Source organism: Globicephala melas, chromosome 10 (assembly GCF_963455315.2).
Source record: "Globicephala melas chromosome 10, mGloMel1.2, whole genome shotgun sequence".
NCBI lineage: Eukaryota > Metazoa > Chordata > Mammalia > Artiodactyla > Delphinidae > Globicephala > Globicephala melas.
The window spans coordinates 91,423,565-91,441,904 of NC_083323.1; the positions used below are offsets into that span (position 1 = coordinate 91,423,565).

General features: G+C 35.2%; 1 protein-coding gene across 1 annotated transcript in view; it reads right to left on the reverse strand.

Moving 5' to 3' along the window:
- Positions 1-13,719, reverse strand: part of ATF7IP (activating transcription factor 7 interacting protein) — a 127,483-nt gene extending 113,764 nt beyond the window's left edge. The window contains exon 1 of the mRNA XM_030841349.3: positions 13,570-13,719. The gene's annotated coding sequence lies outside the window, so the exon portion shown is untranslated. The remainder of the gene's footprint in view (positions 1-13,569) is intronic.
- Between the last annotated feature and the right edge of the window lie 4,621 nt (positions 13,720-18,340).

Below are 18,340 nucleotides of genomic sequence, written 5' to 3' on the forward strand. Positions count from 1 at the left end.
GCTCACTGAAGAGAATCCAATCCTCTTCCTCCATTAATCTCCCAGAATGCTAGCAATCCGATCCTTACTATGTATGAAAATGTAAGACTACTCTCTGAGGGTAGTTAACAAGCACAAGACACAAGGCCTTAAGGTCTTGGGAGCTCTCCAAAAACAGCCCATCCAGATCAGCCTCTATAATGAAGTCCAAAACTGACAAATTTAGATATGCTAATCAACTTTTTACTCTTCCACAACATATTATATACAGTCAGGCAAGGAAGAGAAAGGCAACTAAGAAAAGTCTAAGAGTCTAAGATGGAAGACAGAAATAAAAAAAAAACACAAAGCAACAGACTACACAGGGAGAAAACTTCAAAAATAAATTAATATCTATATATATCAAAAGATGCTGCATTCATTTGTCAAGAATAGAATACTACAGGCAAGGATTACAAAACAGAAATTAGGAATATGATAGAAAAAAATGAAAAACTCAATAAAAGGACCTGATGATAAGAAATCTACCTGAGGGCTTCCCTGGTGGCACAGTGGTTGAGAGTCTGCCTGCCGATGCAGGGGACACGGGTTCATGCCCCGGTCCAGGAAGATCCCACATGGCGCAGAGTGGCTAGGCCCGTGAGCCATGGCCACTGAGCCTGCACGTCCGGAACCTGTGCTCCGCAACGGGAGAGGCCACAACAGTGAAAGGCCTGCATACCGCAAAAAAAAAAAAAAAAAATCTACCTGAGCGAAACGACAAAGCTGTCAACAAGAGAGAGAAGAAAATTTGAGTATCCATCCAAAAATTCACATTGGAATGATAGAATGGCAGAAAATATCACCAATGAAATCATTTAAGAAAAATTCCAGGACTGAAAGGCAACAGCTGCTAAATTGAAAGGGCCTGATGAATTCCAGCAAACAATAATAAATAGATCCATATGAAGGAATTAAAGTGAAATTTCAGAACACCTGGAAACTAATAACAGATTCTACATGCTTCCATTGAGGGAAAAAATCAAAAATAAGCACGGCTTCAGATTTCTCAGTAGTAACAGAAGCAAAAAGCTAATGGAGCAGTGCCTTTAAAATTCTAAAGAAAAATGATTTCCAACCTAGCTTTGTATACCTAGCCAAACTATCAATCAAGCATTAAAAATATAAAATGACAATTTTCAGACACACATAAGTCTCAAAGAACATATCTCCTATATATTCTTTCTCAAAAAGCTACTAGAGAATGTGGTCCACTCCCCCTAATGACAGAATAAGTCAATAAAAAGACATAGCACATGGAAAACAAAGGTCCTACACAGAAGAGGGGTGAGAGAAATCCCCACAATGGTGAATAAAATTCTAAGGATGAAAGCGGTATACCAGATATAGAAAGCAAGTAGGCTAGCCTGGAAAAATGAAAATCAAGAAACAAAAATGAGTCACGATCCTTGCTGCCACTGTACCTGAGGGGGAAAAAAAGTGTCTTCTAAATAAACATTAAAAAATCCTTAGTAAAGGATTGTACCAAATCATCTCAACTATTACTATTACATGGATGAGATTCATGGATACAGGCAGCCTGGTATAAAATTACCTTCATGGATGGACCTCTGTCATAACTGTATCAAGAGAATGAGTCATGATTTCCATAATTCTGTTATAGTTCAGGGCAGACAACTTTGTGTAAGTAGATTACTTAACTCTAGATCAGGAGGATAAGAATTATTTAGGACTAAATGAAATGATTTAATTGTGGTTAACATTTTCTTTTTAATGGTCATATAAGAAAAATACTTTCTTCTTAATCTACCTTTAACCCTCAATTTAAGATATATTTTGTATAAATAGTAATTTAAATAGTATCTTGATCCAACACCCTCAGAATTCCGGGGGGGGGGGGGCAGAATATCCTATGAAAGACCTTACTACAGGTTTTAAGTTAATAATCTATGAGAATATTTTAAGAACAATTCTATAAAAAAATACTGAATATATTGATTGGCCTTGTTTAAAAACTACTTAGAAGAATGATTAAATCTTGTATAAAGTATCATAACTGAGTCTCTCTACTTTTTATGAACCCACTTACATAGTTTCAATGAGAATCTGTTTTCCTTCCTTTCAGAATAAAATGGATAAATCAAATTTGTAACCATGACCACAGAAAAATGCAACGTTTAAAAACAAATCTCTCTTAATTAGCTATGACAGGGAAAAAGGACTGCATCTCAAATGTAGAAATGATGCCTTCTAGGTCTTCACAGGAAATCAATACAGTATCTCTTTCATAACTTATGGATTCCCAGCTTTAAGAGGAATAAAGAATATCACTTCCTGACAGACAAGGAACACTGACAAATGTGGGACTCTTAGAGAACCATGATACCATACAGTTCTAAGTAATGCAGGCAAAATCTCATTGAGATAAATTAAATGGCTCTTGGTTCCTAATCTTGTAACCAAGCAAATAAATAAGTAAATTATTATGCTTTATAAAACTAGACAGAACTTAACTCTTATATCAAATGGACATAGTTTTGTTAAGCAGACAAAGAGAAGCCTTTCTATACTTAACAATACGTCATTAGTTCAATAAACGAGTCAAACAAAACATCGAAATAAAGAATCAGAAAATTATTAAACAAACTTATATGATCAAATCTGTACCTTAAGGGGCAGAAACTTGGCCACGGGAAGGGTTATGGAAGAAAACTGACACTTTGTTTTGCCTCAATTTTAAGTGAGCATGCCCAGCAAGTTCCATAGCTGAAGGGTAAATAAGGGGTGAGGGATCACCCTGCACCCTAAAATTACAAAAAGAAAACAGGATAATTCTATGTGGATCTAGCTCCCAAAATAAATGACTTCATCTCTAACTTTGGCAATAATGACAGTCTGAAGAATTATGACAAACCTTGAAGATAAATAATTAATGTGAGAAAATGGCTGCTTTTTCACCATGATGAGACTCAGAGATTTAGTAATCTTTGAGGGGTTTTTATTCTTAAGTACTCTGGTAGTGTTTTTTGGTTTTGTTTTTGTTTTAATTTAATGAATAAGTCCTAAAGCTGGACTCTCTCACAAACCTTTGCAAATAAACTACATTTCTAAATTCATATTTTTCCTACTAGTAAGGGGCATGATTAAACCTACTTTTCTAAGTTGCTTTTTAAATGTATATAAGTTCTAACTCCAGTAAGGAAGAATACTGTCATTTTCCATATATCTCCTTGTACTGCAGGGCTCCCTAAAGCTTCACGTAGCTGCCTCTTAGTAAATATTCATGTCTTACTAATAGATTCATCAATTGGTTGAAGCCAGAGATTAAAAGTGTGTCAGGAACAAATGCTAACATTTTATATAATTAATCTCATTTAATCTCTCAAAATAAGCCTACCAGGTAGGTGGTATCACCATTTTATATGTAAGAAATACTGCTGGGAAACACAAATTGGCCAGGTTCCAATACAAAATTACTATACTTTCCACTTCATGATATTACTAACTGGTTTTAGGAAAATTCTTTGTCTTTTCTTTTGTTCTTTCTTTTTCTTCTGTCAATTTGCTTGCATATTTTTAATCTGCCAACTATTATATCACTTAAAATATGTTTGATGGAGAAGAGAATTACACAACTCAAAATAATTATGTCATTCCATCTTTTCATCAAACCCTTATTAATTTCATACATATGTCCTTCAGAATTATATTTTAGAAACTTCTTATTAATAGGTAAGCAATGGTGTTTTTTAAATTTTTTCTATTTCTTAATGAATGGGATTGAAGAATTTTTTCCAAGTTATTTTACTATTTATAATTTTCCAGATGCAAAGTGTCTGTCAAATCTTTTGACAATTTACCCAGTGGATGCTTGCTTAAGTAAACTTCATGGTTAATTATTTAAAAACAACAACAACTAAAAGTTCTGACATGTAGATTATCATGCATTAAATGAAAGGAGCTAGAACATCTTACCTTTTTTTTTTTTTGTACCTAAAACAAAGGGGTTCTATTCTTTCAATAAGCAAATATTTATTGAATATTAAGGTAGGTATTGTGGAATGCAATTTTATACTTTTATTAGCAGTCTTATTATACCTAATTAGAAAGGGTTTGTCCTTAAAATGCGACATTTGCCAGATACATCAGTAAGATAAAATTCCTAACTGCAGGAAGCTTATAAAGTACTACACAAATAACTATAAACATAAAAGTTGAAAGGAATAAATGCCTTTAAAAGAGATACAAAGTAAAAAGAGAAAGTAGAGAACTTCCAGCTGAGGATAACAATATCCTTTATTAGGTACATTATGTAGGCACCATGGCATCAATGATTTTTTATTTACAAAAATCAAGGATTTATATCAGAATATGTTCTCCTAAACATAATACTTTCTTTCCCACCTCTGAGATTTTGAATACCCTCTTTATTCCCTTTACTAAGAATATCCTTGTAATTCTTCTTTTAAAATACAACTCTTCTGGGATTTTCCTGGTGGTCCAGTGGTAAGACCCTAAGCTCCCAATACCGGGGGTCCAGGTTTGATCCCTGGTCAGGGAACTAGATCCCACATGCCGCAGCTGAAGATCCCACGTGCCGCAACAGAGACCCGGTGCAGCCAAATAAATAAATAAATATTTTTTTAAAAAATTTTTTTAAATACAACTCTTCTAAGGTTTCCTTGACCTCCCCCCAACAGAGTCCCACTTTCTGTGCCTTACACAGATATCTATTGTGTTACACTTATCATCTACAAAGAGCTGTTTTTAATTAGTTACTTATTACTTACTTATCAGATAAGTTTTACTTGTAAGCAAAGAATTTATGACCACAGTTATTTTTTACCTGTGTATATTACAAGGCCCTCAAAAATCACATTTTCCATCTTGAGAAATCATAAACTCAACTTTGAAATTAAAAGAAGCAGTTAAAACAATTGTCAGAGTTTACCTACAGTCCTTCATCCTTTTAAAGTAAGTTAACTGGCAAGATTCAAAGATAGTACACTGAATTCTTGCAAAACTAATCATGATTTAATGTTTTCAAAAGCAAGCAGAAAGAGGAAAAACTCTGCCTAATAAGGTAAATATTTATAGTAACTACAATCTGTCAGGAATCATGATTACAAAGCTCTCAAAATTCCATTTCAAAGGAAGATATATAGTTACAACTGGATCTAATTCTTAAAACAGAAAACCAGTTTTCAATATCAAATTATGAATTAATTAGAGACCACTTCTCCAGCTGCCTTTAGTAGCAGAAAAGGCTAACTGTTCTCTAATACCCATTTCTCTCCTTCTTTTATAAAATTTTCTAATTTTAGCTGAACACATGGTTGTCCAGCCAGATACTACATTTCCCAGCTAAGTATGTTCCAATGATTAAATTCTCACCCATAACACATGAATCTAAATGATAGTACTACTTCCAGATGAGGCTCTCAAAACAATGAGCGTGCACTCCCATTGTTCTTTCTCCCTTGCCCCTGGCTGGTGAAAGCAGCCATGTTCAACCCAGAAACCATGTTCAACATATGGAAACCATACATTAAGCCAAAGCCACTTACAAACCTGAAGAGTTTTTCTCTGTATTATTACACAAGAGAAATAAACATCATCCTTAACAGTGACAGAGTGTCTCAGAGCAGTTTAGCCTTTACTGTAATCCAATCAGCTCCTGACATTGACTACCTAAAAGGAAATAAAAGAAGTTCAAAAACAGTCTCTTTTCCATACTCTTCCCCATTTCTTCCTTCTCTTGAGACATTTAATCTAATAATGGTAACAGGGCAGGTACACTCCTAAGCTGGCAAGTCTTAGTTGAAAATGAGCTGAAGCAGTCAAGTCGTTCGTTATTGATTCACCAAAATCTCTTTTTCTTTTGCTCCTGGTCCTCAAAACAGCAGAAACTCTTCCTACCTTCTAAGTTTACCTTTCCACAAAATGGAAGACATCATCTTGGACAATTACTGGCTCAAGGAGAGATCCTTTTACAGCCCTGTCAGTTCTCAGAACCACTATTCCAACATAAAATTCAAGTTCCTTATTAGAATGTAAAAGTGCCATATACATAATTCCTGGGTACCTACCAAGACAACAGTTCCCAAAGTAACACAGGGCTACACAAACAACAAAGAAAGGGAGAAAGGAGTATACGGTTTGACATAATAACACTACTACCTCACATCATCATCATAAAAAGGGGTCTCTCTCCCAAACTAAAGGGAATATATCTAGTTATTCCTAGTTACTAGAACTATAACTGATAATTGTTTTTTGTATAACAAAAAATAACACAAAATTCTTAATAATATTCTAAACAATGAAAAATTGCAGACATGAATAAGTGAATATTTCTGATGGTAAAGTTAATATTTCTGATGGTAAAGGTCATCTTCATTTCCCAGACATTCATGTTTACATAGGCCCAATTATAAAGACTCTCAGGAAGATAATATCAACTGTACCCTTAGGCCTGCCACATTTTTTGGAAGGTGACCAAGGAGATGCCTGGGTCATTCTCTTAAAGACTCAAAAACCCAAAGATCAAAATTCAAAACTGAAAACGTTCACATTGTATAAATAAACACTAGCGCCCTGGTTTTCTCACTTTGCAGCACTTAAAAAACTGGAAATGCTGCCCAGCAATCATAGTGTCTCCGATACAAGATGGATTCCACCGTACAACCTGAAGCATATATAAACGGTTTAATTTTGTGGAATTCACTTCTCTGTTTTGAAAAAAGTAAAATAACAGAAAAAAAACACTGATTTCCTCTGCAGATTGCATGACAATCTAAGAACTCTGAGAAGTAATTTTTAGTCTTGGACTCTCTAAAGAACATAACAAGATCAAATGGGCAAGGATTTTAAAAAAAGAAGCTCCACTAATGGATAGGTAGTTTCTAGATACTCTAGGAAACTAACAAGGACAATGCTCCCCAGAGCTACTTGATATTTTTTATAATCTACTATTAAAATATCACCTTATTTTTATTTATAATGCCCTACAGCTGTTAGGAACTCAAAAGCAAGAACTTTACTCTCAAACTTCTTTCTACATGTGACTCCTTTGAAAAACTTGGTATGATAATGTATGAATTTTCCATATACCTCAAAACTTAAAAACAAAAAGTATAATAGAAATCTTTCTAAACCAAATCATACATCTCTTTGTCTTCTTGAACAAATTTAGCATAATTAAATATTCCTATAATTCAGAATCATAATAAGATCATCTATTACCATAATGAACATGCTATAAATAATGTGTCTTTAAGAATAACAATTCCCAAATTAAGTAACCTCAAAACTAAGTTTTTTAATTCTTGTTCTAACACTTGGAATCTGACAGCTCTTCTCTATCAAGATGCCAGCCATCTCTTCTTGCCCCTATCCATATGCATTTTTCTAGTAGCACTTCTCCTGTCCCTAATTAACTATTATAGTCTGAAAACACAGATACCACAATACATCAGAACTATGAAAAGTTCTCAGGTAAGGGCAAAGGTCATACACAAAAAAATAAAAATATGCAAACTGCTATAAGTGGATTTGCTTGAAAAATATCCAAAGACAAAATTTTTTCATTAGAAAAAAATGCTGAAGAAAAGCCAATAATATCTTAACACAATTTCTACCTATTTCCTAGAGTTATTTTTATAAAGCCAATAATATTTTACCATTTGATTTCTATCTTTAACTTCCTTGATTTCTTCTTTACATACAACCACCAATTTTTCAAGTTTAACTATATTCAACAAAAATATTTTTACAATAATCTGACATTCTTTCCTGTACCTAATATAAAAATAATTTTTAAAAAGTAGGATTACAACTAAAATACACTATCAATCAAGATTATACTTTTCACTGCAATCAGCACAAAGAATAGATTTAATAGAGAATGAATGTATACTAATACTTAGGGAAACATCCTTATGAGAGGAATATTTAATGTTACCAAAAGAGACTAAAATGAAAATTTTTTACCTTAATTATATATTATTTATTAGGCTCCACACTGGCCAAAAAATGAATCAGATAACTTTTCAAATTTTCTCTGTTTAAAAAAAAAAAAGGTCAGGCTTCCCTAGTGGCACAGTGGTTAAGAATCCACCTGCCAGAAGACCTAAATACACATTTCTCCAAAGAAGATATACAGATTTCCAACAAACACATGAAAGAATGCTCAACATCACTAATCATTAGAGAAATGCAAATCAAAACTACAATGAGGTATCACCTCACACCAGTCAGAATGGCCATCATCAAAAAATCTACAAACAATAAACACTGGAGAGGGTGTGGAGAAAAGGGAACCCTCTTGCACTGTTGGTGGGAATGTAAATTGATACAGCCACTATGGAGAACAGTATGGAGGTTCCTTAAAAAACTAAAAATAGAACTACCATACCACCCAGCAATCCCACTACTGGGCATATACCCTGAGAAAACCATAATTCAAAAAGAGTCGTACCACAATGTTCAGCAGCTCTATTTACAATTGTCAGGACATAGAATCAACCTAAGTGTCCATCAACAGATGCATGGATAAAGAAAATGTGGCACAGATATACAATGGAATATTACTCAGCCATCAAAATAAATGCAGTTGAGTTATCTGTAGTGAGGTGGATGGACCCAGAGACTGTCATACAGAGTGAAGTAAGTCAGAAAGAGAAAAGCAAATACCATATGCTAACACATATATATGGAGTCCAAAAAAAAAATGGTTCTGAAGAACCTAGGGGCAGGACAGGAATAAAGACACAGACATAGAGAATGGACTTGAGGACATGGGGAGGGGGAAGGGTAAGCTGGGACAAAGTGAGAGAGTGGCATGGACTTATGTATACTACCAAATGTAAAATAGATAGCTAGTGGGAAGCAGCCACATAGCACACAGAGATCAACTCAGTGCTTTGTGACCACCTAGAGGGGTGGGATAGGGAGGGTGGGAGGGAGACGCAAGAGGGAGGAGATATGGGGATATATGTATATGTGTAGCTGATTCAATTTGTTATAAAGCAAAAACCAACACAACATTGTAAAGCAATTATACTCCAATCAAGATGTTAAAAAAAAAGAATCCACCTGCCAATGCAAGGGACACGGGTTCGAGCCCTGGTCCAGGAAGATCCCACATTCCACGAAGCAACTAAGCCCACGCACCACAACTACTGAGCCTGCACTCTAGAGCCAGCGAGCCACAACTACTGAGCCTGCATGCTACAGCTACTGAAGCCCATGCGCCAAGCCCATGCTCCGCAAAAAGAGAAGCCACCACAATGAGAAGCGTGTGCACCACAATGAAGAGTAGCCCCCAATCGCCGCAACTAGAGAAAGCCCACACACAGCAATGAAGACCCAACACAGCCAAAAATAAATTAAATAAATAAATTTGGAGAAAAAAGAAAGGTCTACGTTAAATACACAAGAAAAATTCTGTTTTCAAATACTGCAGAACACTATCTTGGTAACCTATTTTTCTCATTTCTAACTTCATACTTGCACTATTTTCATGATGCTATATTCTAAAGCAGATTAAAACTGGAAATGTTGTCCTATATCCTCTATCATGTCATCCCTATTAACATTATACCATTATAGGAAACCAGTAAGATAACACCTTAATAGAAAGTAACAGTACCACAATTTTTCTCAGAGTTCCTAAAAACAATACATTTTTGTGGGATCTACAGAAAATGCATCATATTCGTGAATTAAAAAAAAAAAACAGTATAAAGATGTAAACATACCCTAATTTAGGTTTTATGCAATTCTAAACAAAACTTCAAATAGTTGGTTTTTAAACTTTGCCAAATGTATGTACAAAAGGAGGGAAAATTAGCTTAGAAAATTGTGAAAAGGAATGATATCTACTGCCCCTTCATATATTTATATAGTCTATAGCACTACAGCAAATAAGACAATGCAGTACTGCTATATAAACAAGGCCCAGTTCCAGGGTTGTTAACCTGCTTTTAGATTTTACATTACATATTCTTGTGAGAAGCTGATAAAACTGTAACTCTTTCCCCAGGAAAAAAAAAGCACATATGTACACTCACACAAAATTGCGTATATCATGGAATCCACGGAAGTTTTTTAAGTATCTCTAGAACCCCCAAAGGTCAATGGACCTCAAGTTAAATATCCCTAGTAAATGAAGCAGAATTGATAGCTCAAACTTAGTAAGTTATGATCAAACGAAGAAATGTATCATCAACATAAAATTCTAAGAAAATTAGGAAAAGATGGAAACTAGCAACCCATCTTTACGCAATGTCAAAATAAACTCCATATAGGCCAAAAGGTATTTTTTAAGATAATTAAAACATCTAGAAAAAATAAACAGAACAGACGAACATTTAGTTCATCTTACAATATTTTTTATGCAGAGAAGTCCTGGAAGAAATAACACATGAAAAAGCAGTGCATTTGACTTCATAAAAATGTAACAATTCTAAATATGTAAAACCATAGCAATTAAAAAAAAAAATCTTAACTAAAAAAAAACTTCAGGGCTTCCCTGGTGGCACAGTGGTTGAGAGTCCGCCTGCAGATGCAGGGGACACGAGTTTGTGCCCCGGTCCGGGAAGATCCCACATGCCACAGAGTGGCTGGGCCCGTGAGCCATGGCCGCTGAGCCTGCGCGTCCGGAGCCTGTGCTCCGCAACGGGAGAGGCCACAACAGTGAGAGGCCCACGTACCGAAAAACAAAAACAAACAAAAAAAAAACTTCAAAAAATATGAAAAGCAAAGGGCTAATATCCATAAATAACTTACACATAAGGAAGACATTAACATTTACCACAGAAAAAGATACACAAAATAACCTCAAACAGCAAAGTCACAAAAAATGAGAAAGTTGCATATATATTAAATATTTAAAAGTTCAATTTCACTAGTTATCAGAAAAAAATGCTAACCACCAAATTGATGGTGGTATAGGAAATGCTTTTCAATAAAACTAAGGTTTTATCAGTTTTGTAAATTACTTTAAAAGTCCTTTGTAACAGTAATTTCAAAAAAATATTATGAGATGTAGATCATGACTCATGTACAAGGATGTTCACTGCAGCTTTATTTATAATAGAGAAATGGGCAACAAAATGGAAAGAAAGATTTAGTAAGTCACAGTACATTCTTATTAAAGACACCAATATTACATAGCCATTTAAAAATATATTTCAAGAACATTTGATCATTTGGGATATTTTCACAAAATAACTATTATGTAATCATTAAAAAAAATTTCAAAAGAATAACGAAATGGATAAATATCCACAATAAAATACTAAGTTAAAAGGGCAGGAATGAAATTATGATCCAAATGATAAACTAATTGATCAATCAATAAATGGAAATGTCACAAAAATCACCAAAAAAGTGTTTATTTCTAATTAATTTTCAATACTTTCCAAATGTGCTATAGTGAAAAAGATTTTAAATGACTCCCAGTAACTTGGTATTCATTTGGTAACCTAGTCTTAATATTAACTGAAATTCCACAACATGCTTGTTATTGATAGAGTACCAATGAACAAACAGTAGATGTTCAGACAATTCATTAATCTTAGTTTTAAATTTATAGAACTATATTTGCCTTTCTAACAAATGTAACAGCAAAACTGTCCTACCAATACATATTTACATAGTACATTATGTTCTTCAGTGTTTCAAGTGCCTCTTATGATCTTCCACATTAACCTAAGAGGCAATCATTTGTATATGCAAATGAAAACATAAGCTTAAATATATAAACCAAAATATTTCACTTTTTTGGAAGTGCAGAATGAACCATGCCCTATGATCAAAGTTCTTTTCTTAACCTAACACATACACACAGACATAGACGTAGATACAGAAAATACAATGTATTTCCAACTCTACAACACCTGAAATAATGTCTGGAGGGTGGAGGCGGTGTGCTGGGTAATTACCCTGGAAGCATAAAAGGGAAAAGATTACACAACTGCCCTCTAAATATATTTCTCTGTAGAAGACTTCAGGGGTTCAAAAATTATATCAACATATTTTCTGTTGAGAAAAAAAGAATTATTCCCTTCACTTCATTCTATCTCCTTTGTGATGTCATTTTTTAAAACTCCACCAACAAAAAGTACTCCCTTCAATTACATCTATTTGATACTTAACCGTTCTTGTAGGCAATAAAGTCCCTAAACCAACCAAGATTATAAAGCAACAGCCACTTCTTCATCTGACAAGTGACTGACTTAAACTCAGAGTTACATAACCAACCAAGAAAACAATTGTTGTATATACAAACCACAGATGAAATTTATGACAACCATTTACAAGTTTTCAGCTCAGTAAGAAATAATTTACACAATGGTAGAATTATATCAAATGTATAAAACTTCTCCCAGGGGTTTGTATAAGATTTAAATATAGTGACACTACCATTTTAAAGTAAAATAATCAGTAACATACTTATAACTACTTTAAGAAACTAAAACCAGGAACATACAATTTTTTAAAATCTAACACAATTGTATCTTACACACATGTATATATGGCAGTTTGTTTTTTTTTAATCAACTGATTTATCAATGATTCACAATTTCCTCATAAAGGCCTCAGTGTAGTTGGGAGTTCTTTGTAGAATTCTTTATCAGAAAAATTTACCAAGTTTAAGTACTATACTTTATATACCATTACAAACAAAATGGTAAGGAAATGATTAATTTTAAAAGTCAAGGTACCAAAAATAATCTAACTGAAGCAGTAATGGACAAGTGATCAGCAACAGAAAAAATGTAAAACTCAAATGCAAGCAAGATCAGAGGCACACATTGATTAAATTAAAACTTCACCGACTGAGGTGTTTTTTATTAAAAAAAATAAATACCCAAGGAGATTGAGATTTCTTTTTAAATGACATTATACAGATTCTTCCAATGCCCCCTCCCCTTCATTTTTCCAAAACTCAAATTGTTTCTAGTTTGAAAACATTCCAACAGAACTGGTAAAGATAGGGTTAAAAATGTATTTGCAAATATGCAGTTCAAATAATTGCACTTCCCGTGAGAACACCACTAGGTGCTGATCTTCCGCTCCCTAAATATAAACTTGAATCCAGCAATACCCTTAAAGTGAAGTAAAAATCGAGAACCACAAGGGGAGAATCATTTTTACACAAAATTAAGTCCACAGCTTCTCAGAGAATCGGAGAAATACAAGAAAGGAGTTTGAGGTCGGTACGGGAATACAACATAAGAGAAATGTTTTCCATTTAAAATATAGGAATTCGAGCGTAACAAAACGAAACCCCTCAAGAATGAGGAAAATTAAATCTAGAACCCGAATGGCGTCCAACAAGAACATTCTATCTTGAAAATGAATATTGCGCTTGCGCAGCCACCGCCCCGCCAGCTGCACAACTGCAGCTAGAGCCCGACCCCGCAAGATCACGTGCTCCCATGCAGCGCCCGCCCGCAGCTCCGCAACCGCGCAGGCGCAAACACAGCTCCCGCAGCCGCCATAATGCGGTCTCGACTCTAAAGAAATACAATAATAATTTAACAAAATGTGGTTATAATAGACCCTGGGACTCACATATACCTTTCGAGGTGGGAGAGGAGGGAGGGGGAACCAAATTCCTTCCTACAGAGCCGTCCCGCGCCTCCGTCCCCTCCGCTGCAGCCTCAGTCTCGCGCGCTCCAGTCGCCGCGCCGCCGCCGCCGCTGCCGCCGCCGCCGCCGCCTCCGCAGATTCAAAAACAAACCCGCTTCTCCCTTGCACGCGCCGGGGCCGTTATGCAAATTATCGTAGGCGGGGCTCGGCGGTCGTAATATTGGTCACGCCCACCATGCTTTTAGCCAATGGGCTCACGGACTGGCCGTTCCCCATGCAAATCTTCTGGTTTTTTATTTGAATGAGAAAAATTGGCCCCGCCTCCTGCCGTGGAAAAGAGAAGGAAGTCCGAGGTGGTGGCGCTGCGCCTTTCAGTTGCAGTGAGGTGTGTTTTTTGAGTGGAGTAGCGCTTTGTGAGCGCCCTCTATGAGCCTCAGGAAGGAAGGAAGGGAGGAAGGGAGGAAGAGAGGAAGGAAGGAAGGAAGGAAGGAAGGAAATAGGTAGGTGAAAGTTAAAGAGCTGAGGTAAAGATTTTCGAAAAAGGCTGGAGTATGTTAGGTTGTTTATCGTTTATATTAAAAAGTCAGAAAATATACCTCAAACTGTGTAAGTCACGAGGGAGTGGCACAAACACATCTTTTCTTTCCGTCCTGTGGCAGAGCAAGCGCTTCCAGTCATACCCTTCCACCTGTTGTATCCCTGTTATTCAGTTTTATTTAGGGAGCCAACCCTTCATGAAGGCCACAGAGTGTAATGAAAAAGGTGCCTCTGTATTTGTTGGGATATCTGGGCTTACGTCCAAGGACTCCTGCTTACGTGCCTGTTCCTTGAAATAAGTGTGTTACTCAGTTTTCTCTTCTCTAAAATGGTGATAATGGCTATAATTCAAATCAGTTGAGAGGGCTAAATGATAGGATAAATATTAGTGTGTTTTGCAAAGCAAAAGCAGCCTGGCAAATATATGGTGAGGTTTGGTTGTCGTTTTTTAACATCATTTCTCCCTTAAATTAATCTATTCGTTCAATATTTATTTAGCAATGCTGGTGTTCCAGACCTATATTAGGTGCCTGTCCTCAAGAAATCTCTACTACAGTGAAGGAGACAGAAAAGTAAACAGGAAATTTTTGTAAGTAATAAGAAATTAGTGCAGGGTGGTTAATACTTATTTCTATAATTTGGGGCTTTCAACTTAGTTGAAATACTGCGTGGCTTTTAGGAGGATCACCTAATTTAGACTTGGAGAATCAGTAATGCCTTCCTAGAAGAAGTAATCTCTAACATGAGAACTGATTTAATAGATTTCTTGCCTAAAAGCTGGACTTCATTGTGAAAGCAATGAGGAATCACTTAAAAGGTTTTAAGTTAGGAAATAACACAATTAGATTTGCATTGCTTAATTGCTAAGCTTTGTAAAGTCCTTAGCACAGAACATAGTACATGGGTGCTCAATAAATTACAAATAGAGGCTCAGTTATAACAAATTATGTATTGTAATTTATTTAGTACGTAGTGCTCAATTATAAAATAGATGCTCAGCAAATTATAAATAATATCAATATTTAAAATTCCATTCTATAAAAAGAGAAATGGGATAGGAATAACAGAGTTCATTAGGTTTCTCTTTGTCTTCTATAAGCAAATAGAAAGGAATCATTTTTATAATAGTTCACTCTCAATTGTCTTGGCTAATGGCAAAGGGAAAGTAATTGAACATGAACTCCAACTGATCAATTTTCTTTCTTGCTCATATTCTAGACTTGCCTCCCTAAAACTCCAGTTAGACAGTTTTATTGTGTTTGAATCTCCTCAAATATCCTCAACCATGTGTTTACAGTCTCTTTAGCTGTCTACCTGCTGGTTAATCTAACCAATCATTCATTGTTTCATTCAACAAGTACAGCCTTTATTATTTATTCACACACTGTTCTAAACATTGAGGATGCCCAGAGGAAATGACACTGCCTCTGGTAGGGAAAGAGTCATATATACAGATATACATTATGAGATCATTACTATCATGGAGGTATATACTAAGTATATACTAAGTATAAAAGAAATGTAAAACAAAAGAACCTAAAACTTCCTCATGGAATATAGGAAAATTTCACAGAACAGGTGATGCTTGATCTGACTTATAATGTAGAACTTAAAGTGGCTGTCAGAATAGGTACAAAAGAAGGAGAATCCAAATTAGGTAAAACAGAAATGCAAAGACACTGAAAAAAGAAAAAGACATGGCTTCAATTTATAGGTGGGATGATATTCAGAATGTTTATCAATCCTTGTGGTACCAGACACTGGTCCATTAGAATACAAGAAGGTTTGAAGACCCCCTATTTTATCAAATGTTAATCCTCTAGTTGTAGGATTGTGGAGAACCCAGGGGTTCTTCAGCTGGGCACCAAGACAGACTGGCTGGTAGGAGGGGTATTCACGGTAGGGCGGCTACTTACCAATCAGTACTGAAGGATTTCCATATTTTACCCACCATTGTGGGCTTATTTATATATACAGGCTGAATAGACTCCAGAAAAAAAGTGCTGGAGTAAAGCAGTATCACAAAAAAAAAAAAATCCAAAAACAAAAAGCAAAAAAACCTAAAATAATAAACAGTTTTAAATGAATTTCAGTTGTAGCAATTGAGCAAGGAAAACTGAACTTTTGAAAAACAGTATAAACTTGAAAAAGGAACAACTGAAGAGGAAAACTGAAGTTTCTAAGTACTATAATATGAGACAGTCTAATTTAGTGATTACAAAAATGGGCTCTGAAGATTTACTACCTGAATTAAAAGTTTTTCTCTACTTCTTACTTACTGCCTGTTCTAAACTTCTCTAACCAAATGGTTCCAGAAATATCAAATGCACATGAAAAAAATAGCCCTTATCTGGTAAGGTTTTTACAAAGATTAAATTCTGGTAAAACACTTCAAGGAATACTGGGTATATAGTAATACTTTGATAAGTGTTAGCTAATAGTAATCATAGTAGTAATAGTAGTACTAGTACTAGTAGTACTTGTCAGAGTAGTAACGGTACAGGCATAGATCAGCTTGAGCAGTTTCTATCTGTACATCCTATACTACCATTAAGAAAGAAAATGAATTAACCATAACCTGATAATTCTTATTATTATCCTACATTTCTCAGAGAAGTTTACTGAGGTGTTAAGTAGGCAAACCTGGGAAAACTTAAGAAATAACTTTCTGGAATAGGAAGTGTGATAAATAGAATTCTAAGATGATCTCCACCCCTTTGCATTCACACCCTGTATAATCCTTTCCCCTTGACTGTGGACAGAACCCATGACTTACTTCTAACCAATAGAATATGGCAAAGGTGAATGAATTTTCCAGATGTAATTAAGGTCTCATAAAAATTGATTATGAATAAATAAAAGAGAGATTATCTTGGATGGGCCTGACCTAAACTGGAAAAAGCCCTTTAAAAAGGAACTGGGCCTTCCCTGAGGAGAGAGGTTCTCTTTAATGGTTTGATGAAGTAAGCAGCCATGTTGAAGAAGCCCACATGGAAAGTTACTACAAGTGGCCTGTAGAATCTTTGGATAGCCTCTAGAACCTGAGGGTGGGCATTAGCCAACAGTGAGCAAAAAAGCCAAGACTCTCAATCATATAGCCATAAGGAAATGGATTCTACCAACAAACCAAATGAATTTGGAAGTAGATTCTTTACCAGTCAAGCTCTCAGATGAAAATTCAGCCCAAATAACACCTTGATTATAGCCTTATGAGACTCTGAGCAGAGGATCCATCTAAGTCAGACTCAAACTCCTGACCCACACAAACTGAGATAATAAATGCCATTATTTTAAGTTACTGAATTTGTGGTAATTTGTTACTTGGCAATAGAAAACGAATACAGGAAGTCATCAAAGAAGGGAAGGGATACCTTAAAATCTTCAAAGGTAGATAGGTGACCTAAATGGATAAAATGGGTCCTAAGTAAAAGATATTGCCTGGCATTCGTAAAAAGGCTAGAACTAGTACTGCAATTATAGCTGGGCAAGAGGGACCTGTGTTTGGGTCCTCATATTTTAGAAGGCCCCTACATATAATAAACATACACACACACATTTAAAAGAACACATGAATGCCTTTGTCACTCAGAATATGACAATCAGCAGTACCACATGGGGAACTGTGATCTTAAATATCTGCTCTCCTAATACTTTTCAAGGCCTCAGGGGAATGATTCCCCATATTTCTTGCTCTGTGTCCTCAAAAACAAAAGGAAACTATCAGAATGTTGTGAAGGTTAGGGAGTAGAGATACACACACAGCTTTAGAGTATGCAAATATTTGAGCAGCAAGATAGGTAAGAAAAAAACTTTAACTTCTCAGATGCTTCTCTGCTATTAGTGCAGACTTAATAGATTTTTGCACAGTGAATTCACTTGCCAATAGTGTCAAACCTCCATTTTCTTGCTTTTTTGAATGTTCCAATTTGTGGTTCTGTAGATACTCAGAATTTATTGCAGTATTCCTAACATTTGGGGAAAAAATTTAATATTAAATAATCCATGTTATTCTTATATTTGTATACCATACGTGTAGATGTTGATGGAACATATATGAAACATGATATTCAGTTTTTAAATTAGCAACTAAATTACACTAAGTTCTAGAATTATAAGTAATTCTATTTTCATAAAAATACTTCATTCCTGAGCAATGGGTCAAAAAAGAAATCAAAGAGAAATCAAAAAATACATTGAGACAAATGAAAAAGGAAACAAAACA